The 24818-nt window shown below is 41.7% G+C and overlaps 1 protein-coding gene and 1 long non-coding RNA gene across 3 annotated transcripts in view; both read left to right on the top strand.

Annotated features, from left to right (window-relative positions):
- Positions 1-24818, top strand: part of TMCC3 (transmembrane and coiled-coil domain family 3) — a 311857-nt gene that overhangs the window by 76635 nt on the left and 210404 nt on the right. The gene's annotated exons all lie outside the window — the stretch shown is intronic.
- On the top strand, positions 2604-3887 carry LOC119469013. The gene is made up of 2 exons (XR_005197835.1): positions 2604-3031; positions 3676-3887. It is a non-coding gene; the product is annotated as an uncharacterized LOC119469013 (long non-coding RNA).

Below are 24818 nucleotides of genomic sequence, written 5' to 3'. Positions count from 1 at the left end.
ACCTGTTCTATATTTTCATTGACATAAAATTTAGTAAAGGGAAATTAGATGATTTATTGCTTAGATATGCATATGTATGTGAGTATAAAGAAAAACAAAGGAGTCCGGGCACAGTGGCTCATGCCTGTAATCCTAGCACTTTGAGATGCCGAGGTGAGCAGATCACTTGAGGTCAGGAGTTTGAGACCAGCCTAGACAACGTGGCAAAACCCTTTCTCTATAAAAAAAATACAAAAATTAGCCAGGTGTGGTGGCGCATGCCTGTAGTCCCAGCTACTTGGTGGGCTGAGGCAGGAGAATTGCTTGAACCCAGGAGCCAAGCCAAGATTGTGCCACTGCATTCCAGCCTGTGCAATAGAGCCAGACCCTGTTTCAAAAATAAAAAAATTAAAAAAAAAATAAAGAAGAAAAGGAAGGATTAATTCAAGATTCAGATTGCTGGTTACCTGTGTATTAAGTTTGGGGTGCTAAGATTCAGATTGCTGGATACCTGAGTATTAAGGTTGGACGCCTGGAATCATAGAAGGATGCACAGCTTCAAAGACTAGGTTTATTCTATTTCTTAAACTGTGGGATGGGTACGTAGGTATTTTGTTATTCTTTTATTTAAAATGTGGATACATGGTATTTACATTCTCTTGATTTCTTGGAATATTTCACAAAAAATGTGCCCAGAATAAAATGGAACTAAAACAAGATATTGGATGGTATCAGATGTTCTACTTTTTATGCATGTTCATTGTTTGGGGTGATTGTTCATTGCTGAGTCAGTTTAGGGAGAAGGTAACTAGACTTTCAAGCTCTGGACTGAGGCGACAAGGAGACTGATTTGCTAGTACCTTTAAGTCGTTAAATCAATCCTGGCCGTTACAGGGAGAACATCTGGTTTTGTTTCTACTGCTGGTATCATTGCTACCAGTATTGCTAACGCATTGATGTTCATTGAGCAAAGATTTTTTCTGCTCCCTTAACATGTATTATGTCTTTTAATTCTCAAAAAATATGCTGTGAGCTAAATTCCACTGTTACATCCATTTTACAGTTAAGGATGATGAAGCACAGAGGGATTAGGAAATCGAGACTGGCAGGGTCTGCCTTGGGATTGCAGCCTTCGCCGCCTGCTCCCGCCGCCGCGGTGCCTCCAGGGGCCGACTGCAGTGAAATGTGAAATCCAATCTAACCCTGACCGAGGTGCAAGCAGACACGTGACATTTTCAGAGTTCTGCAAATGGGTTTCGCACCTTCCTGTTTTTGAGGAGGGCATTTCTGTCAGGCTCCACCTGCCCCTTGTCTCAGTTGCCAGTGAGTTCCTGGAGCTCCGTTAACAGGATGGCTCCCCTGGTGACCCTGGTGAGAGCAGTTTCCAGCCCTGGTACAGGCCGGTGCGGAAATGGCAGTTTTCTGCACAGCACGTTTCTGTCTGCACCTCCGCGTGCTCTATTTGGACTTAGTTTTTTTTTTTTTTTTTTTTAATTGCATTTTAGGTTTTGGAGTACATGTGAATAACATGCAAGATCGTTGCATAGGTACACACATGGCAGTGTGATTTGCTGCCTTCCTCCCCTTCACCTATATCTGGCATTTCTCCCCATGGACTTAGTTTTTATACATGAGTGGGAGGGGGCAGACCTGAACAGTCCTGGGTGAAGTTTGAGTACTTCTTCAGTTCAGTCGACAGACTTAGTATGGTTAGCTTAAGAAAAAATATGCGTTAACAAAAGAAAAAAGAAGGAAGCCTTGTAGATGGAGGGAACTGAATTTCAGCTGAGGGCGGCGGCAGGCAGGCAGGCAGGGGGCCCCTCAGTGGAATAAAGCATTGGCCTGTTGCCTCACCTCACTGTAGATTGCAGAGGACACTACTGTGGCAGCTGTCATTTGCCACAAAGCCACTACTCTTTCTTTCTTTGTTAGCAAAACCAGGCAGAGGTCACTTAAACTCAGGAAAGGTGGGCCTTGCTCCTGGGTCTAAGGGCAGACAGATGAGTGTCTTCTGGTTCATGAGATGTAAGGGGAAGTTGGTGGCGGTAGGGGGGCTTCTGGGAGAAAATTTTTTTCCTACATAAGAGGGCAGTAGAGGCGGAGAACCTCTGCCTGTGCTGCTTCCTGCGCTCTGCTTTGAATGCAGCTGTGCTAAGATGTGATGCTTGGTACTGCTGCAGCCATTTCATGACTATGAGGAAGACCAAGAGAGTCACAGAGATGCCAACCCTGTGTGCCGCCATCATCGAGTCCCCCCAAAGCTTCCCTGGAACTGACTTCATTCATATTCCTTGTTATGTGAGAAAATGGACCCCTATTCATGGAAGCTGCTGTTAGCCATATTTTATGTTATTTACAACAACAAAAATGGTTTTAAAAGTATTTATCCCTTATTGACTTCTTGTGAAAATAAGGGAGAATTATATAAAATGTGTATATTATATATGACATTAAATATATAAAATATTATTTTATGTTTTTATATATTTTATATATTTCATATGTATTATATATAAAACATATAAATATATTTATACATAAATTATATACATTAAAATATATAAAATAAAATGATATAAATTATATATATAATGTACATTATATATATAATTTTATTTTTTAAATCTTATTTTAAGTTCTAGGATATACGTGCAGAATGTGCAGGTTTGTTACCTAGGTATACACATGCCATGCTGGTTTGCTGCACCCATCAACCTGTTATCTAGGTTTTACATCCTGCATATATTAGGTATTTGTCCTAATGTTCTCCCTCCCCTTACCCCCCACCCCTCGACAGGCCCTAGTGTGTGATGTTTCCTTCCCTGTGTCCATGTGTTCTCATTGTTCAACAGGGAGAATATATTCTTAACATGTTTGGAACAAAGTAGATTCATAATAGTAGTTGCTGTCATGGTTACCACCATCATCACCATCATCCCCAAGGTATCACCATGGGCTGGTCAGACGTGTGAAACTGGCAGAAGAGAAGAAATGTTGAAGGCTTTTGTTTCTTTCTTCAACACACCTTGCCTCTTATAAGAGATTATGCAAGGTATGGTGGGGGTACCTGAGGTAGGGGAAGGGGCATTGGAGATGGAAAGGAAATGGGAGGAGTAGAAAAAATAGTATCGGAGGGGAATCAGGTGAGCAGAATAGACTCATGGCTTGAGCTTACTGCTCTCACATCTTATTTGCCTGAAGTATGTTCAGTTATCCAAGGTCCCTCATATCTATTTTTTATAAGCCTAGCATTCATGACTTAAAAACACTGTTAATGCTTACACCCTTAAAATCTTAATGGCTGTTCCTTTAAACTGGTGCCCAGGGAAAAGTGCTTTTTGACATAACAAACATTTCTGGTAGAGAATTATGATAATGAGGCAAAGTCTTTATTTTCAGCTCCCAATTACCTTTCAATCCAGTTGCCATCATTAAGCCACACTTGCATTTAGTGTGCTGGAAGTTGGAGAAATGAGTGCATTACCAGCAAAGCATGAAAGGCCAGTGCTTTGCATAATCATTGCAGAAACTAGGCTCGGATTTGGCATCTGTCACTCTCACCCTGCAGTTCCCCTGTTTGGAATTCTGCCCAGGCAGCATTCTAGTGACTGGTTTTAATCATTTTCAAATGCTGGTGTGGATTGCCTAGTCACCCACAGTTGCTCTTTCTTCATTGCACATTTTTGTTTTAAACAGATTCCCTATGATGATTCTACATTTGCCACAGTAATAAGAGGAAGGACACTCTTCACTTGCTTGATACTGCTGACAAAGTGGACACTGTGAACATCACCTTGGGTGGGAGGAAGGCAGAACCTCCAACTGGTCTTGATCGGTGATAGTAAAATGGAGACACTGAGACCCTGACCCCCTTGAGAGGTAAAGGGAGAGTTCTCCTTTCTCCTGCAGGGCTTGTTGTGTCTCCGCCAGGGGAGGAGTTGGTATGAGAACATGGGAAGAAATGGGTGAGGTGGTGAATGCGAGTCCACTATTAGGTCTGTAGGCCAGTCCTGAAATGAGGAGGATCTGTTAAAAATGCCTATCAACTGGTACCCAGCAGCACTAGCCTGTGGAAGGGCTGAGGGCCACAGTGCTGGGCCATGCCCTGGGGTCCCAGCTGGGTCAGAGATAAATCCATGCAGACGGTCTAGGGTGCTGGAGAAGAGATCAGTCAGCAGGGGGACGCGGAGGGGACTTGAGGTACAAGAATTTTTACCATTTGAAGAACTAGCGCAGCCATACTGCGGCATGCTAGCTGGAAAGCAGCTCTGAACAAAACCCTTTGTGCTCCCCAAAATGACATTGTATAGGAAAGGGGCAGGCAGGGTCTATGCCTTGTCTAGTTCCTGCCACATAGTAGATGCTTGATAAATATTTACTGAAAGAAATTAATAAATGAATGTGTCACCAAACCATGTGTCAGAAAGCCTTCCTATATACTAAAATAATAATTGATTTTCTTGAGAACCTTCTAGTGTTTTTCAGGGTTTGGGATTGTTTGTATCTTATCTGATTTTCACAACATGAAAGGCAGGGGCAGGAATGGAAAAGTGATGTGTTCTTATTAGAGGGAAGAGAATATTTCTTCCTTTAAATAAAACCAGAGGGAATTGTTGAATCTCCTCATTCTTCTCCTTTTGTCATCTGTCTTATAAAATAATTTATGCAGGATAAAAATCAATAGTCTTTACAAAAGCCGCTGGTTCAGTGATTTAAAGGGACATACATTAGGTGATTTGAAGTTGTCTGTGATAGAGAATTATAAGGGAATGTACTTTTTTTTTCTGATGAGAACACATGAATAGAAAATGATAACAATCACTTTCTGACCACAGGCCCTATATCAGGATGAAACATAGTGTTTGTGCTTTAAGGTAAAACATCTCCCAGAGGAGATGGTGGTGATGTGTCAGCTGGCATGGCCACCAAGCAGTGTCTGTTCTGTAATGGATATAATTTTCCTGTGGCCTTTGAATACCAAATAAAACCTAGGAAAAAAGTACATATCCTAAGAGCTTTCAGCAGTGGATAGTTCTGATGAGCTTGCTTAGGAAGAGCTAGACAGTGAGCTATGTTGATGGAATATAAACAAGTTTCCAGGGAGTTTGTTTATTTGGCTTACCTTGCTCCTTCCTAAAACAAATTCAGAGTGACTTCTGAACCAATGAATAATAATATTAGTAAAGTGGACCTAGAAATTGAAAATCAGGGCTGGGCATGGTAGCTCATACCTGTAATCTCAGAACTTTGGAAGGCTGAGGTGGGCGAATCACTTGAAGTCAGGAGTTCTAGACCAACCTGGCCAACATGGTGAAACCCCGTCTCTACTGAAAATACAAAATTTAGCTGGGCATGGTGGTGCATGCCTGTAACCCCAGTTACTCAGCAGGTTGAGGCAGGAGAATCGTTTGAACCTGGGAGATGAAGGTTGCAGGGAGCTAAGATTGTGCTACTGCACTCCAGCCTGGGCAATAGAGTGAGACTTTGTCTCAAAAAAAAAAAAGAAAAAGAAAAAGAAAAAAAAATTAGGACCATGGAAAAGAAGAGAATGCCAAACTACTAACAATAAGTGTTAAATTAGATCTTTTGACTGATTTTACATGGAACTTCCTGGTAGCTGTATCAAAAAGGAAAACATGGTAAGGCACATAACTCATACATGGTAAGGTACATAGCTCATACATGGTAAGGTACATAGCTCATACATGGTAAGGTACATAACTCATACATGATAAGGTACATAACTCATACATGATAAGGTACATCTCTCTTTGGAAAAGAGAGAGCATGCCAGTTTCTCAAAGGAGGCAAAGCTTTTCTGAAAGATTGCAGTTTTAGTTCTTTGTTGTTCTGGAGCTGGTGACTCAATTTTGATCATTCAGTTTGCGTACTTCTTTTCCTTGTTGTTTCTTTACCTGTTAAAACTACTTTTTTGCTTCATAGTCTCTGCACTGATTACTAGTGCATCAGGTGATACAGAGAAGGGAAAGCAGGTAAATGCAAAAGTGTGTTTTGTAGCCAATTACAGGTCTGGTTAAGGTCATACATGATATGTCATTTTAACTAACTTCGTGCTATCTATTGACTGAATAAATATTTTCCAAGAAAACAGGAGAGAGAATTATTTATATTAAAAAAAATCCTTGTGACTTCATATAAAGCTCATCTAGCTTTGCACTGGGCTGGGGATTGGAGCCCCTATGTAGCAGGTCAGTGTTAAAAAGTGAAAGTTCTATGCTTGGTCTGGGAGTGAGCATATATTAACCCATACATTGGACAAAGGCTGAGCGTCTTTTATTTCTCTAGTTTCCAAGCCTGGAGGAGCTTTAGAATCACCCAGGAAGCTTTTTAAAAATACAGACCACCAGGCCCCATCCTACACTGACTAGATTAGATTCTCAGGTGGTGAGGCCCTGGGATATGGTTTTTATTTATTGTTTTGGCATTAAGTTCCCTTGGTTTTTCTGATCATCAGCCTGGCTTTGGAATTACTATCCATCTATCTGCAAAGGGAAAAAATAAGTCCCTCCTCTGCACTGTCCTAGCACTGTCAGCTGCCCTGGTGTCACCACTCTGCCAGAGAGAAGCTTCCTGAGTAGTGACTGGGATGGGTGGTTGAGGGCGGGGGAGGTGGAGGGTCACCAGATGGATTCTACGTTGTCCAGTCTACAACAGGTAAACAAAATAAGCCAGGTGTCACTTTGGAAGATAAATAACTGTCCTCCAAGAAACAGACAGCAACAGCCCAGTGAAATATTCAAGGAAAATGAGAAAGGAGAAGTTAAATATAACCTCATTTGGTCACGGGAAATACTAAACACACAAACCTCAAAGAGAAGATCCCCGCCCACTCTCTCTCTATATATTTGCCTCTAGCTATTCCCAGGTATAATAATAACAGCACCACTGATATTGAGAAGGTGTCATGTATTAGGTTCTATGCTAAACCCTTCCATTGTATGTACATACCCACATTTGTTTCCGTGTGTAGGTAACCTACACACAATCATGTAAAGTAGATATTGTAATTTTCATTGCCAACGAATTAACAGGCCTGGAGAACTGTGACTTACACAGAGACACAGTCTAGCAAAGAGGGCTAGGTCTGAGGCCCAGGTCTAATAACCCTTGAGAAAAATAAATTTTTGCTTTTGAATACATTTTTCCATTAACTACTACATTTTTCCTTTAAAGCATCAACCCACACATCTGTTTGATCCAATTCTGCTCTGTACCTGGGTTGAAAGAAGGGCATCCATCTATTCATCTATTCATGGACATCAGACATTCATGTAAAGCTTGTTCTGTGCTAGGCCCTGGAAAGACAAAGACAAACAAGGACCCTGCACTCAAGAGGCTTGTGGCATGGAGCAATCAGAGCATGGAATGGGCTGATTGGTCAGGCTTGGGATGTGGTCCATCACTGGAGCCAAAGTATCAAGGTTCTGTTATTGAAGAAGGAGGATGCTGGTCAGGGAAAAAATACAGGTGCCCATTGCAGGTTCCTGCCCTCAAGGAGCTTAAAGTCCAAAGGGAGATGTTTAGATAAAAACTGCAGTTACAGATGGTCTTGTGTGGCCCCAAGGAAGGTAACAGTGCTATCAGCACTTACAACACCTGAGCTGTTCCAAGGCCTGAGAAGGTAGCTCTGAGAAAGTGATGTGTGCATTGAGGTCTGATGAGTGTATATGACTTACCTTCATGTCCTTGTTTGTATACATGTAATGTATATCTAATAATAATCAGTAAGAACTTTCATTCCATAGGGAAAAGTTTTTGCTTGCATATGGTTTTCATTTTTAATGGCTGTATAATATACTACAGTGTTTTGTATAGTAATTCTATCCTGTTGTCCAGTTAAATATTTACTTTCTCTTCTCATTAAATGTTCATCAGCAAACATATTTGTGCATAAGTTGTTTTCCTGTTGAAGAAAATGCAAGAAATGGGTTTGTGGAATCAAAGAATATGCCTACTTGGTCATTGTATTACTTTCTAAAAGCAGGAATTAATTTTCTTTCACATCCTCTTCCTATATCCCCTTCTTGGTTATCTTCATGCATTTTATCAACAGATCTTTTTACTTCCTTGTGGCTTACCTCTATGTACCAGGTTTCCTGATATTTGTGTCAGTCTTCGTATCTAGATGTCTTTAGAGTTCTCATAATGAGCACTTAGAAATGCCTTCCTTTAAAATACCTACTTAGTGTACTTTGAGTTTCTAGCACATCAATTGTTGTGGCAGTGACCATTATCTTAACATCTGTTCTCTTTTTTATTCAAACTCAAGTTTTATTTGGGCACATGGCCATTCAGAATAAAGATTATATTTCCTCTTTTGGAGGTGATGGATATGTTCATTATTTTAGTTATGTGATGGTTCCATGTGTGCTTAGAAAATGGTACACTTTGAAAAAAAAAATGCTATATTTCCCAGCTTCCCTTGCAACCAGAGGAGGCCAGGTGACTAGTTCTAGCCAATAGAATACATTCTCCTACTTAAAGGAGAATTGTTTGGTAGCTTTTGGAATCCTTTTTTTAAAAAGTGGTGTGTGCCTTTTGCCCTCTCTTGTTTACACCATCTTCCACCCTGTTGCCTGGAGCATGGCTGTGATGACGAGAGCTGTAGCCACCATATTGGATCATGACAACAAGGGCCAAACTCTAAAGATGTTGGAATGGTGAGCTGGAAGGCTTTTAGTTCTGTGAAGACTTCAGGGACCAGAGCTTACATACTTGTCACTGTGCTGCCTACCTCTGGACTTTCACATACGAGAAAAATGCATTTTTATTTTGTTTAAATCATTACGTTGGGTCTCTGTTACTCACAACTGAATCTTATCCTAACTGATATAGATGTGCCCATATAAAAGAGACTATAGCAATGGTTGAAGCGGTTAAGATATGGTCATTTATTGGACATGAATATTGGACTGAAACTTGAGACCAAAGTCATGGTTAGGCTGAAACTTGAGACCAAAGTCAAAGGAAAATACAAGGATTAAATGCATTTCTTTTTGTAACTCTCTCAATTATTTTCTTGCTATACTCCCCCTATTTAAAAATATTATCGTCATGATAATTGCTGTGTTTATGGAACTCTACTTATGTGCTTAGTTCATTTAATCCATGATGAGGAGGTAAAATTGCTGTCTCCATTTTATGGATTAGAAAATTGAGGCCGGAAAAAAATTAACCTGTGAGGATTATTTATTTAACACATGGTGGAGTGGGACTCTATCCTGGATCTTCCCAACTTCAGAACCCAATGTCTTACTTTTGTAGGGGAACCATCTTCTTGCATATACTATTATTTCTCTGTAGAACACTGACCCTCTCTGCCTGTTGTGCCCAGCTACTTTATTTTTTATTTCATTTCACTTTCTTAGAGATAAGGCCTTGCCCTGTTGCCCAAGTTGGAGTGCAGTGGTGCAATCATAGCTCATTGTAATCTTGAACTCCTGGGCACAAGCAATTCCCCTGCCTCACCTCCCAAGTAGCTAGGAGTACAGACGAGTGCCAGCACACCTGACTGATTTTATTATTTTTTGGTAGAGATGAGCTCCCACTATGTTGCTCAGGCTGGTCTTGAACTCCTGGCCTCACGTGCTCCTCTCATCTCGGCCTCTCAAAATGCTGTGATTATAGGTGTGAGTCACTGTGCCCAGCCTATCCCACTACTTCTACACACCCTAAGTCTCCTCTCCTTCAGCAAACTTTCCTTGATCCCTCCATGCTATCCCATAATGCTATTGCCTTCATAGCATCTTGTACATTGTCTATCACATCTTATAGAATTTTTTGCTTATTTGCCCCCCATGGTACACACTGAGGTTCTGGGGAAGGTTGGGAAGACTAAATCTTATTCTTTATTTTTTCCCCTAGATCTTAGCAGGGCACCTGGGATATAATAGGTGTTTAATAAATATTTTTTGAGTTATTGAACAAACTCCTGTTTGTCCAAAAGATGTTTCTGCTTTTTAAAGCACTTTTTGGCATGGATTATTCTAACTAATCTCTCTGCTAGAACTTTTTCCTATTCTTTTTCCTATTCTGTATATTCTTGTGCCATAGTAAATGTGTCTGTGCTTTTCAAAGGCTTGATTTGGTAGGTAATTTAGTCTTTGGTCATATGTGGCATTTCCTCTTAGTTCTCAGCAGGCTGGTGCTGCTGTTATGATTTCACAGTATGAATAGATTTGCATACTGTTAAGCTGCAGTGATCTTTTACATGCATTCAGGAAAAAATGAAATAGTTGTAAATAAGCATATGCATGAACTCATTCAGAAAAATGACTATCTGGATCCCAAATTGCATAATCATCCTCCTTTTATATTTAACAGATGAGTAAGAGCTTTAAATTTTCCTAGAGTTGAAAGATATGCTGCTTTGTCAGAGGAGGGAAGAAGAAATGAGAGCTTCCCTAAATGTAGTCAAACTCTGATTGTGGTGTTGTTCAATCCAGTCGTTACAAGATTCCCATTCAAAAAGCATGAAAGTTGAATTAGGTTGAGTGCCATTCATAGAATTGAAAATATATTCCTGGTCTGAAAATTCCTTTAGGGCACAGGGTCCTTATCTTAGGCATTTCTGAGTCCCCAGTGCTCAGCATTGTTCTTCACATAGTATAGACCTTCTACAAATATGGGAGTCAACAGAAGTAATTTATTTTCACATTTTGCTGTTTCACTGAGCTCTGTATGCTGCTTGTTTTTGGATTACTTGAACCTTTTATTTTTTGTGCTTTTGGCTTATTTTACTTATTGGCATAGAAGTTAGCAGGGAAGAGCAAAATGATAAGCTAAAACCCAAGGACTGGGAACTAGCTGCTGCCCTCATCTGTTTATTGTTATTTATTTACTTTTTTTTTTTTTTTTTTTGAGATGGAGTCTTACTGTGTCACCCAGGCTGGAGTGCAGTAGTGTGGTCTTGGCTCACTGCAACCTCCACCTCTTGGGTTCAAATAATTCTCCTGTCTCAGCCTCCTGAGTAATTGGGATTATAGGTGCCAGCCACCACGCCTGGCTAATTTTTTTGTATTTTTAGTAGAGACGGGGTTTCACCATGTTGGTCAGGCTGCTCTTGAACTCCTGACCTCAGGCAATCCACCTGCCTCAGCCTCTCAAAGTGCTGGGATTATAGGCATCAGCCACCATGCCCGGCCCCTCATCTGTTTATTACTTATTAATTATTTTAACAGTTTTCAGTGTACAGTTCAGTGGCATTTATTACAATCACATTGTTGTGCAACCATCACTACTGTCAATCTCCTTTCATCTTTTCATCTCTTTTTTTCTTCCCAAACAGAAACTGTGTACCCATTAAACAATAACTTGCCATTTACCCCTTCTAATTTCCTCGAAACCACCATTCTACTTTCTGTCTGTATGACTTTGACTGCTCTAGGGATCTCATGTAAGTGGAATTGTATGATATATGTCTTTTTGTGATGGGCTTATTTCACTTAGCGTAATGTCCTCAAGGTTCATCCACAGTGTAGAGTGTATCAGAATCTCCTTCCTTTTTAAGGCCGAATAATATCTACATACCACATTTGTTCATCCATTCATCTGTTGATGAACACGGGTTGCTTTCTCTTTTGGCAATTGTGAATAATGCTGCTATGAACATGGGCGTACAAATACGCCCCTATCTTAATTTCACCTCCCCTGTAAGATATGTACTAAAAAGTACTTTCAAAACCTTTCACATTATCAAATAAAAAATGTGTGCCTCAAAAGACATCATCAAGAAAGTGAAAAGACAACCCATACATTGGGAGGAAATATTTGCAAATCAACTATCTGATAAGTGACTTGTATCTAGAATATATAAAGAGCTCTTATGACTCAACAATAAAGATGGCTCAATTAAAAAATGGGCAAAGGATCTGAGTAGACATTTCTCCAAAGAAGATACACAAAGGCTGGTAAGCTCATGAGAAGATGCTCAACATCACTAGTCCTGTGGACATTCAAATCAAAACCACAGTGAGATACACTTGATACCCACTAGGATGGCTGTAATAAAAAAAATGGAAAATAACAAGTGTTGGTGAGGATGTGGAGACACTGAATACACTGTTTGTGGGCAGGTAAAATGGTTCAGCCTCTTTGGAAAACAATTTAGCACTTCCTCAAAATGCTAGACATAGCTGGACACTGTGGTATGTACCTCTCATCCCAGCTACTTGGGAGGCTGAGACAGGAGGAACTCTTGACCCTAGGAGTTCAAGGCCAGCCTGGGCAACATAGCAAGTCCCCGTCTCTAAAAAAAAAATCAGCTAAACATAAAGGTAATATATAACTCAGCAGTTCCACTCCTGGGTATATTATACCCAAAAGAAATGAAAACATATATCCACACGAAAACTTGCATACAAATGTTTATAGCAACACTGTTAGCAAAAAAAGTGGAAACAACCCCAATTTTTTTCAACTGATAAATGGATAAACAGAATATGGTATATCCCTATAATGGAATATTATTCAGCAACAAATAGAATGAAGTACCGATACATTCTATCACAGAGATGACCCTCAAAAACATGCAAAGCGGAAGAAGCCAGTCACAAAGGACCAGATCTTCTACGGTTCTGTTTATATAAAATGTTCAGCAGAGGCAGATCTATAGAGACAGAAAGTAGATTAGTATTTCCCTAGGGTAAAAGAAGGGGACCAGTGGTAAGGGAAAATGGGAGTGACTGCTAATAACTGTAAAGTTTTGTTAAAGGACGATGAAACTGTTTCAAAATTAAATTACAGTAATGGTTGCAATATACTAAATGTATATAAACCACTGAATTGTATACTTAAATGGTTGCACTTGATGGTATATAAATTACATCTTAATAAATCTGTTTAAAAAGGAAAACCTTTAGTAGCATTATTGCACATTCTGCAACTCACCTTGTGGATGTCGTTTTTACCCTCCGTGAAATAGGACATCATAGTTTTTTTGGAGAAGAAATTAGGGAATTTGTCATTGAAAATACAGGGGAAAAACTTGGGGAAAAAAGTTTCCCAACTTTATAAGAAATTAAACAAATTTTGCCAATATTTATTTATTTCCTAAAAATGTGGCATGCCTTCTTTCAAAAATGAGGACAGAATTAATGCAATTAAACTCTGTATCAGAGGACTTTAACAAACCTTAAAGCTATTTTGGGTCTGTCTTTCCCTTGGCATAGGAATCTTTCTCTCCTTTACTCTGTAGACAAGGCAATATGCATCCATGTCACTGTATGTCTAGAATTTCCACCTCAAGTCATCTCCTTTTTGTACATGGCTCTTTTTTCCCAGTTGGTGTTTGGTTTCTGCTGCTCAGCTGACCTTGGATAAACCAATAGTCCCTCTTCCTTCTGCCTCGTAAGTCAGTCTTAGGCTTGTTGGAAGGTGCGGTTAAAGGGTAATCAAGAGAGATGTACCTGTTAATATTCTGAAAAGGGGTTGCCTTATATTAATTTAAATCTGTTATTTCTGTGGATTTTATGTATGCCCACTATTCCTGGCTTTGGTTACCACACAGCCAAACACTGATTGGATTTAAAAAATTTTTTTTTCTTTGAGATGGAGTCTGGCCATTTCAAGGTAATAGTGGCGGCATTATAAATATTAATTACAAAAAGAGGCCGTCAGCCAGGCTGAAATACAGTAGTGCGATCCTGGCTCACTGCAGCCTCTGCCTCTCAGGTTTAAGAGGTTCTCCTGCCTCAGCCTCCTGAGTAGCTGGGATTACAGGCACCCACCACTGTGCCCAGCTAATTTTTGTATTTTTATTTATTTATTTATTTTTAGTGAGATAGGGTTTCACCATGTTGGCCAGGCTGGTCTCGAACTCCTGACCACTCTGATTGCCTTGGCTTCCCTAAGTGCTGGAATTACAGGCGTGAGCCACCACATCTGGCCTGATTGAATTTATTTTTGACTTTGGCTCTCACTGCCTTTTGCACTGCTCACTCCAGGGCCTTGTGCCTGTGTACCTGGCACATTTTCTTCACCAGGTTGTAGAGTCCTGGGAGGGAGGACCAGGGACATCGTTAAACTAGTGCCTGGCACTATGTAGGTGCTTGGCAGTCATTCTTTGAATACATAATTCCACTGAGGTGGAACTTTAGGATGTGAGCCAGCAGGTTCTTCATGGTAGCTTTGTCTTACTTTCTAATGTCTGCTAAAAGAATGTGGCACAACCGACTGAGACGTGCATCCTGCCTCCTGCTTGACTGATCATGACATAGGTTTACAAGCATGTTAACATGGCGTTAAATCACATAAATTAAACCTCAAGAATGAAAATGATATTTGGCTTTTCTTCCTGAGAATCTGCACATACAGTTTGTCAGCCCCGAATCTCCCAAAGGCGCCCCTGGAATGTGGGCTCTGAGATGCCTTTTTGGTTTTTGTTGGCAGGTTGATCAAAGCCATCAGTCCTGTCAAGTGGTTAGACCAAGAGGAAAATAAATCGAATCCAGCTCCTTGCACAGACTTTTAAAACAAACGTCTTGTTTCCTGATGTTTTGTTTTGTACTATGAGTTAATTTGAGTTGGCTGTGAAGAGCGTAAGTGATTCTTCTCAAGTCTCTGTGTGTTGTTTTTTTATCATGAGAACTGGCATATGGAATTCATACCGTGACAGGGTAGAAGACAGTGCTTAATTTCCATTTCGGGAAGATGAGTTTCAGAGATTACAGAGCTGAGGGTGTGAGAGGTTGTGACATAAATGTCATCATTTTCTCAATACTGGTGGCCAGCGTCAGAGGGAAAGAGGCTGGAGGCCTGACCTCACTGGCTTCTCTATCATGGCTCTGCTGGTCTATGTCCCCTACTTTCTGGCCACATCCCGCCTTTTCAAGGAGAAATAGCCCTTCTTTGAAAGTCAGGAGACCCAAGGTTGAGGACTGGTCCTACCTTTGACCTCGAATAGCTTTTAGCCTGAAGCATCCTATCCCCTAGGGGGTGCCTGGATATTTGTGGGGGGGCAGTTTTGGTTGTCAGAGTTGTGGTTATGATTTTTGAGTTTTATTTATAAATGATATCATTATAAATATTAATCATAAAAGAGGGTGTTGGCTGGGTGTACCAGCACTTTGGGAGGCTGAGGCGGGTGGATCACTTGAGGTCAGGAGTTTGAGACCAGCCTGGCCAACATGGTAAAACCCTGTCTCTACTAAAAATACAAAAAATAGCTGGATGTGGCGGCAGGTACCTGTAATCTCAGCTACTTAAGAGGCTGAGACAGGAGAATTGCTTGAACCCAGGAGGTGCAGGTTGCAGTGAGCTGAGATCGTGCCCCTGTAGTCCAGCCTGGCCAACAGAGCAAGATAGTGTCTCAAAAAAAAGAAAAAAAAAAAGGGCACTGGATCTTTAGCATGGAGAAGCACTCAGATGGATCATTGGATTCTCTGAGCCTTAACTGACCTTTTTTTTTCTTTGTAATGGAAATAATACTTCCCCTACTCATCTCTCAGAGTTATTTTGAGAATCAGTTGCGGAAATAATGTGAATCTGAATCTCTCTGTTTCCTCAACTGAAAAATGGGGATAGTATATAGGCTTAGCATGGCTTTTATGAGGATTAAGCAGGATTACACATGTAAAGCACTTGGTAAGTGGTAAAGCAAAATACAACAATGTGTCCACCATCAATTGATGATGTAATCCTGACTCCCTGCCCAGTCAGCTGTCTTCCTGTTGACTGAATACATCTTGTGATCTTCTGTCTTTACATTCCAGACCTTAGTGCCTGCATGTATGCGGGTGCTGCTCCCTCTCTTTTTTTTTCTCTCTTCCTTTCTATCCCCTCTCTCTCTGCCTTCTTCCCTCCTTTCTACTCTTCCCTTCCTGGATTTTTTCCCCCCTCATCTTCTCTGTCTGCCCCAATCTGCTCTTTCCTGAACATTTCTCTTATCTAACCTCACACAGGACCCAGGGGGAAGGATCTTCTTCTGCTAGTTTCCTGCTCAGTGCTGGTTTCCTGCTCCATCATTTGCTTGTGGAATAGTTTGTTATCTTCCCCTGCACATGCATTTTATTGCTCCCTGGAATGTAAGTCCCTTAGATTTAGCCTGAGACTAAAGAGCTGGTAGATATCAAGAACTTGATTTTCTACACCCCAGAGACATGCTTTAGAATGGAAACAAGCCAGTAAACCCGAACCTTTCCTTCCTTGAGGATATGTAATCACCCAAGCAGCAAAGCTAGTTACAGACTTTTAGAACAGGAAAGGACCTCAGGGAACTCTTTATTGCATATAACAGGTAGTTTACATACTTTGTGTCTTTTCTTTCTCATAATAATATTAAAAGGTAAATATGGCTACCTACACATGAGCAAGGAGGCTAAGAGTCAGAGATGTTAACTCTCTCGCCCAAGGTCACTCATAAAGTAGTAGAGGGCTTCTCTTTGCTTCAAAATCCATGTTCTACTGTTTTTATTTTGCTTCTTAAGGGAAATGGAGCTTTGATCATCACTAGAATGCCATTTGGGGTAAGAAAGCTGAAAGAGTCAACAAGAAGTAAAACAAAACAAAACAAAACACCAAGGGGTTTTGTTATTAAAAGTAAATAGCAACATACTTTATTCTTCCTCCAAGAATCCAGAATAAATTGATTTCCAGTGTAGAATCAGGTAAGGTATGGCCACTGAGCAAGTATCAGATGGCTACCATATAATGCCCAACTAGTGTCTTGCTAAGATGCCAAAGGAGAGAGGGGGCTTCATCCTTAAATGGCATGAAGAAACCCTGAAGCCCGTACAGCAGGCAGGTTTGAGTATCGCAGCAGCAAGTGTATAGCCTCTGGGGCCAGACTGTGGGTGTGGATCCCAGCTCTCCTACTTTTTTAGGTGTGGGACCTCGGGCAGCTCCCTTACCCATCCCCTTGTGTCTCAGTTTCTGCATTTGTAAGACATGGGGGTGATAAAAGAACCGGCCCCTCAGGCAGTGGCGAAAAACAAGAGATGATACCCGTAAAGACTTAGGGTAGTGCCTGGCACATCGTAAGACTCACTGAGTGGTGGTGAGGACATTGGTTATTGAGGCAGAGGAAAGTATTCCACAGTGAGAACTTTTTAAAAATTCCAACTGGGCCGGTTGCAGTGGCTCATGCCTGTAATCCCAGCACTTTGGGAGGCCAAGGTGGGCGGATCATGAGGTCAGGAGTTTGAGACTAGCCTGGCTAACGTGGTGAAACCCCATCTATAATAAAAATACAAAAATTAGCCAGGCGTGGTGGCAGCGCCCTGTAATCCTGGTACTCGGGAGGCTGAGGCAGGAGAATCACTTGAAACCAGAAGGCAGAGTTTGCTCTCAGCCAAGATTGTGCCACTGCACTCCAGCCTGGGCAAAAGAGCAAAACTCCATCTCGGGGGGGAAAACATCCAGCTGCTTGGCAAGGGCCAGGAGCTGATGGCCTTGAATCAGTCACAGAAGCCTGATGGGTGTGTGATGGTGTCTCTCCTGACTCCACAGAGGGTCCATCTGCAGTTCCCCCACAGGTATGTGTCTAAGAACGCGGCCAGTGGAGGCGGGCTTAAGGCCAGACCTTACTCTGTAATGATGAATAGCAATTCTCCTTGACTAAGAGATGAGCTTAAGATGCCAAGGGGTTTTGTTATTAAAAGTAAATAGCACACGCTCTATTCTTCCTCCAAGAATCCAGAATAAATTGATTTCCTAGGCAGGGTTTGTGACTACGTACTAAGTCTCTCACACTGTTCTCTGAAAGGTCTCAGTTAAGCCCCTGAGAGGCATGAATAGTTGATGAAGGTTTTATATTTGGACCCGTAATAAAACTGGGCTTGGCAACTTTTAGAAAAGTGCTTCAGTTATTAAATGGGTAAGGTTGTGTGGGCTGGCAAGGTATTCAGGAGCATCAAAGAGTATTTCCCTGATGGAATGCTATAGGACTAGATCTGGAAAGGGGATTTTAGCCTATTTCTCACTGCAGGATTCTGACCTAGCTTGGGCAGTATCCCTGTGCTGGAAAATGGGTATGACGGACCACAGTGGTCATCTAGCCTACTGACATTTGGCCATGTAATATGGGAATTGACGATTATTCTTTCAGCAGAGTGTTTCAGGTACCTTCTTATGTACCTTCTAAAGCACATTGGGCTTCCTCTTTTTAAAGGCCAGAGAACTGTACTTCTGGAGACAACCACAGCCTTGCGGGTGATGAGCTTACATTGCTCTGTGGTTTGAGACGTGAGGCTTCATTAGGAGATAAAAGCTATGTGGGGATGATTTTCCCACCCTTTGCTCCAGAGAGGGTCCTTACCAACCTTTACACCTCTCCTGGGGTCCCTTTCCCTAGAATTCCTAGGAGTCTCCCAGTGGCACCCCTGTACCTAATTGCTGGGATTGGGAAAAGCTGCTGCTGAATAGGGTAAAACTGCTGTGCACAAAAAACACGGTTCAGAAAGATGGAATTAAGGAGCCATGGGAAGCCGCTGCCATGGCTCCTTCCCCAGATTAAAGCCTCTCACACACATGTGGTATTCGGGGAAACAGCAGCTCTCTGTGCTTCTTCATGCCTGATCTGAGTGATGGGGGCCCTCCCCTTTCCCCGGAGAGTGAAGGGATGGGAAGTTAGGGAAGTTGAGGGAGGGAGAGGAGGCGCAGTGATTTACCATTTGCTTTCTGCACAGTGTTCAAGTTAAAACCATACACTGAGATGCAGAAAATGAACATATGTTCTCTAATTTTACTCCTAATGGAGTCTAACTTCATGTCTCAGTCCCTGTCATGCATTAATGATAGTTGATATTCATTGAGCTCTATGTTGCCATTAAACTTTCACAGCCCTGTAAGAAAGTACTAGTACCCCTATGTTTACCAAAAGGAACCCATACCTGAGAAAGGTGGGTTTTCCCAAGGTGGCGCAGGTGGTTATAGATGGGGCTAGGGCTTAGCCAGGCCCCACTGCTGCGCTCTCCACTCAGCGGCGACGCTGGGCCGGCTCTGGGCTTTGCTGCCCATCTTTTTCTCCATAGTGCAAACGCTGGCTTCAATATGTTAAGACCATTTCATGGTTTGTATTTTGCATTGGTAAGGTCATGTAAATTGATTTTTTTTGACATTCAGCTTTCTATGCATGGAAGTTCATTTTATCTAGTTTCTCTATGCTCTGAAAAGAAAAAGCCTTCCTCTTTTGAGCAGAGCACACAATGTTCAAAAGTCTGGGACATGCCAAGGAGAGCCCTGAAGGAGAATTTCTGGTGGAAGCAGCTTACCTAGGAGACGTACTCTTCCTTTTCTCCCCTCTGCGCTCCCTCCCATTGATCCCTGCAACCACCCTCCTCCTCTGGTCCCCCAGAGATTCTAATTCCCACCTGCGTTTGCAGCCGCAAACCCTTTCTTAAGGCGTATCTAGTAAGTAAATTGACATTTTCAAAAGAACTTTTGCTCAAAGGTAGGGAAAGCAACAAAAAGAATTAATAACCAAAAACGTATTTTTAAACTTCATGTTTCTTTTCCTACAACTATGAATTTTACTCAGCCACCAGCCCCTTCTCCTAAAAGTATTGCACCATGGCTGGGTGTGGTGGCTCACACCTGTGATGTCAGAACCTTGGGAAGCTGAGGCAGGAGGAGCACTTGAGGCCAGAAGTTTGACACCACTCTGGGCAACATAGTGAGACCTCATCTTTAAAAACAACAACAACTTAGCTGGGTGTGGTGGCACATACCTGTAGTCCTAGCTACTTGGAAGGCTGGGGCAGGAAGATCACTGGAGCTCAGGAGCCCAAAGCCACAGTGAGCTGGGAATGCCCTACTGCACTCCAGCCTGGGTAATAGAGTCAGACCCTGTCTAAAAATAAAACAGTTGACTTACGCACTTGATAGATGAGCAACCTCCTTTGCTTGGCTTATAGATACTATCTTATTTTTTCAACCCTCAAGAGCTAGTTTATTTGCTACCCACTTCTTTTTGAAACACAAACATTTTTCTTTAGATAGGATCCACCCACTCAATTCTAGTTTCCTGTCTGAGCTATAGTGATGGTTTTACCACGTGACCATAAATTCTCCACCATTTAAAAGGCGGAGGCTAATTCTTTTCCCCTTGACATGGGCTGTACTTGAAGACTCATTTCTAATTAATAGAAAGTTAAAGAAGTGATATTGTTTGACTTTGGAGACTAGATTGTAAATGGCATGTGGCTTCTATTTTGCCCTCTCTTAGATTACTGGCTCTTGGGGAAGCCACCTGCTCTATGGCTTCACACTCAACCCTATGGAGAGGCCCACATGGCAAGGAAACCAAGCTTTCTGCCAACAGCTCTGTGAGTGGGGTATCGTGGAAGTAGACTGTGCAGCCCCAGTCAAGCCTTCAGTTGAACACAGCCCTGGTTGGCATCTGAACTGCAAATCTGAGTGATCCTCAGCCACATCAACCCACCTAAACTGTCCCTGAATTCTTGACCCACAGAAACTTTGAGATAAAGGATGTTTGTTGTTTTAGACCACTAATTTTTGAAGGTAATTTGTTGCATAGCAACAGATACTTAATGGAAGATGTGCACCTATTTTTCAAGTGACATTTGGGACAATGACTGTTATATGCTAGTTTTCAACTCTACCTCCAGATGTTCTTCTCTTGTTTAGGATCTTATGAGCTGGATAAGCTAAACTCTCAAAGTCTCCGTTTCTTCCTCTGTAAAATGAAGATAATAGATTCCACCTCAATTAGTTTGTTGTTGTTTTTGAGACAGTATCTCACCCTGTCTCCCAGGCTGGAGTGCAGTGACACAATCTCTGCTCACTGAACCCTCTGCCTCCCAGGTTCAAGCAATCCTCTCGCCTCAGCCTCCCAAGTAGCTGGGACTACAGGTGTGCACCACCATGCCTGTCTAATTTTTGTATTTTTGGTAGAGATGGAGTTTCACCATGTTGGCCAGGCTGCTCTCAAACTCCTGACCTCAGGTGATCTGCCTTCCTCGGCCTCCCAAAGTGCTGTGATCAATGAGTTGTTATTAGTACTGGGTTCATAGTAGGGCACTCAGTAAATGTAACTGTTCGTATTATTAATATATTTTCGACTAGCATAGTTCTTGTTGCATCCCACTTTTTCTGAATTCCTTCTTTTCTCACTTCCTTGAGAAGGCTGGTAAAAAACTTCCGTGAGCCAGCGGGCATAGGCCTCTCTTAGCTGTTGCGATAGAGTGCTTGTGGATCTCTCCAGTTAACAGTAAGCTTGATGAGACTGGGGAGGAACATACTGTTTTTGTTTCCATAGTGCCTAACATCAAGTAAATGAATGAATGAATTATATGGCTGCTTCTGCTGTATTTGCACATAAGCTCTTATTGGCATTTAGTGTCATTAAAGTGGTTGCCTTACCTACAGCCGAAGAAGGTATGCATTAAAAAACAAAAATGCATTGGAGAGTCTGTTTTTCATTTTGTTCTCTGTCTTTCCAGCCCAGAAAATCTATGATTTTACTGTCAATTTGTATAGGCAGATAATAGTTCTCACTTCCATATATATATATATTTTACTGTATAGGGCCCACTTTTGTGTCCAAAGCCTATTTCAGGGGAAATTGCTGTCAGAACCTCTTCACAATAGCTGGAATCTAAGTTGATTGTTCAAGGCATTTTAATTTTAAAATTAGAATAAACATTATTTATTGAATACAAATGCTCAGATGGAGGGTATTAAACATTTTTCTCTAGTGTTGGAAGGCAGCATAGAACAGGCAAAGGGAGCGGAGTTGTTTCTGACTTCAGACCAAATCCAGATCCCAGAATTTACAAGCTGTATAGATGCCCAGCTGTGGCCCAGCTGTTTCTTCCCTGAGTATCCATTTGCTCTACTCCATGCGGATGACAATGAAGAACATCAGACAATACTCCTCACGCTGCTATCTCCCCACCCAGGCTTCCATGCATCTTTTCATCCTCCATTCCCTCTCTTTGGTGTCTGTGTATTCACCAGATGTTTAATAGGTATTTACCATATGTCAAGCAGTGCTGGGCACAGGGCTGTACCAACAAATAAGACCTGGTCCTATTCCCGGGGGGCTCCCTGAGGCTTGGCAAGCTGGGATCTGCACATGGGGTGAGTGGGTAGTAGGAAGCTCTCTAGCATGGCATTATTGGGTTAAATTTCTTTTAGCACAAATTCTGGGTCAGAGTCAGCCCCTGGTGATTGTCTCTTTGCAGTCAGTAGGCTTGGATGCTGTGGAGCAGACCAGTGTGGGGTTTACTCTTGGTTTTGCTTTGCTAAGGGAAATCTAGGACTTATTATTCTGCGGTTAAATCATTAATTAGTGATACTTGCAGCAGTAAACATCATGTCAGCTGAAATTAGTAATTCTGCTACCTCTTCTGCTGAAGCTAAATGGGAGGGAGAGCCGGATCTGGTGGGATGTGCGCCCGATGCTCCCAAACTAAAGGCAAACGGATATTCAGCAGGGTTTAGCAGGGAGGGAGGACTGTGGTCAGGTGCACATGTAAACTGGGCAGGAGAGCTCTTGAAACAGGAAAATGACAACTTGTTCATGTAGCTCAGTGTTTTTCCTGGTAATCCTTGACAAAATTCATCCAGTTCATCTATCCATCCACTCCTGATATGAGTGCCTGCTACGTATCAGGAGTAATTACAGAAGTAAAAGAAAGTACTCGCAAGAAATCTGTGATCTACTTAAAAAGATAGATGATTAACAGTCACAACATGGTATTATAGATGTTTTAAAAATATTAGCATCCATTTGGTAAAGAGAAAAGGAGATGGACATTTTTAAACACTGATGCGGGAGTATTAATCGATGTACTTGTTCTAGAGAGCAGTTTAGCAATACTTACAAATGCTCTAATTTGTATTTCAATTTGTCAGGCAATTCCACTTATGGAATCTGTCTGGAGAAAATAATAATGGAAATGTATGTAAACATGCAAGGATGTTTATTGTTATTTTTTATGGTAGCCAAGAAGAAAAGGAAACAAATATCATGTCCCACAATGTGGCATTAGTGACAGCCTTGTGTAGTTGTGCAGTGGAATGCAATGCAGCCTTGAAACGATACATTTGAGAAGAGTTAAGTGACCTCTGAGATGTTAATGCCACATTGTTAGATGAAAAGAGCAGATCACAAATCAAGAAGAATAGCATGACTCCAATTTTGTATGATTTATGCATAAACACACTGTCAACAGTGGCTATTTCTAGGCTATTTGAATCTGTACATTTGTGTTTGTTGTGGATTCCCAAATTTTCTACAGTGAACACATATTGCCTTTGTTGTTATAAAAGACCATTGACAATAGAACGTCATAAAAGTGCAGTTTGGTTAAAGGCCTTGGCCAAGTGCCTGAGAGCCAGAGAGTGGAGCTCAGCTGAAACTTAGGCTGTTCTTTCTCTCATGGTGGTGTGTGTGCATTATTTCATTCAACAGATACCTGTTGTGTTTGCAGGCATGTGTTACTCCACGCATCACACAACCATGGAGCACTTACCATCGCCAGAATCTGTGTGAGGGCTGTAGGTACAGAAGCCGCAGCTCCACAGACAAGGAGCTGATTGTCATGGAGTGTCTATTCTTTTTTTTTTTTTTTTTTTTTGAGACAAAGTTTCACTCTTGCGCCCAGGCTGGAGTGCAATGGCATGATCTCTGCTCACCGCAACCTCCACTTCCCAGGTTCAAGCGATTCTCCTGCCTCAGCCTCCTGAGTAGCTGGGACCACAGGCACCCACCACCACCACGCCCGGCTAATTTTGTATTTTTAGTAGAGATGGGGGTTTTCTCCATGTTGGTCAGACTGATCTTGAACTCCCAACCTCAGGTGATCTGCCCACCTTGGCCTCCCAAAGTGCTGGAATTAGAGGTGTGAACCACCGCACCCGGCTGGTGGAGGGTCTGTTCCGTTGGAAAGAAAGATAAGCAGAAAACAAGAGAATTGTAGATAGTGTCAAATATTACAAGGAACATAAGCCAGGGTATTTTAAAAGCGAGTGGCAGGGCAGTCAGGGATGATCTGTGAGGAGTTCACAGCCATGGAAAAACCAGGCAGAAAAAAAACAGAAGAAAATGCCCTAAAGTAGGAACAATCTTGGGTTTTGAAGGAGAAAGAAGAGCAGCCCATGTGTCTAGAGCCTGAGGGAGTGAGGCTCCTGCCTGTGTCTCTAACCTGATCATGTGTCTTGCTCCCCTAGGCTACCTGCAGCCCCCGTATAGTGTCATTGTCAGGATTAACTGAGATGATACACAGTGCCCGACAGATTATACCAGCCTTAAACATTTTTGTGAGGTAAGCAGGAAAAGTGGAGCACAAATGGGTTATTTGACTGTATCAGGGATTTATTATCAATTTTTTAGGCATTATGACATTTGAATATTTATGTTAAAGGTCCCTGTCTTTTAGAGATACATATTAAAGTACTCATGGATGAAATGGCATAATGTTTAATGTTTGGGATTGACTTCAAAATTACCCATGGGGAGGGAGGCAGTGGCTGGGGGGTAACCCTAAGTTAATGATTAATGAAGCTGCATTCTGGTTACATGGAATCCATTTTAATATTCTCTCTTTTGTATGTTTGAAATTTTTATGATAAGAAGTTTGAAATTCGCACACCAATGAAAGTTTGGTGGAAGATGAGCCCACAGTAAATATCTCTTAAGTCTTCTCACTTCTGGCGATGCAAACCCATGCACAGACTCCCCCTTTTCTGTGATGTTCACTATTCTGCCTTCCTCGGATGTTGGCTCGCTTGCAGAGGCTGTTTTGAGGCATGTGTCAATGCATGGGGCCATCTGTCATTAAGGAGTGGCCGAGTGTTTTGCTGTAACAGCAGCAAAGGATGTTGTATTTAATGCCTTTTTTTTTTTTTTTTTTTTT

The sequence above is a fragment of the Cebus imitator genome, unplaced genomic scaffold (assembly GCF_001604975.1).
Source record: "Cebus imitator isolate Cc_AM_T3 unplaced genomic scaffold, Cebus_imitator-1.0 Scaffold18, whole genome shotgun sequence".
Lineage (NCBI taxonomy): Eukaryota > Metazoa > Chordata > Mammalia > Primates > Cebidae > Cebus > Cebus imitator.
Note: the sequence above shows the minus strand (reverse complement) of the source record. Positions and strands in the feature narration are given on the sequence as shown.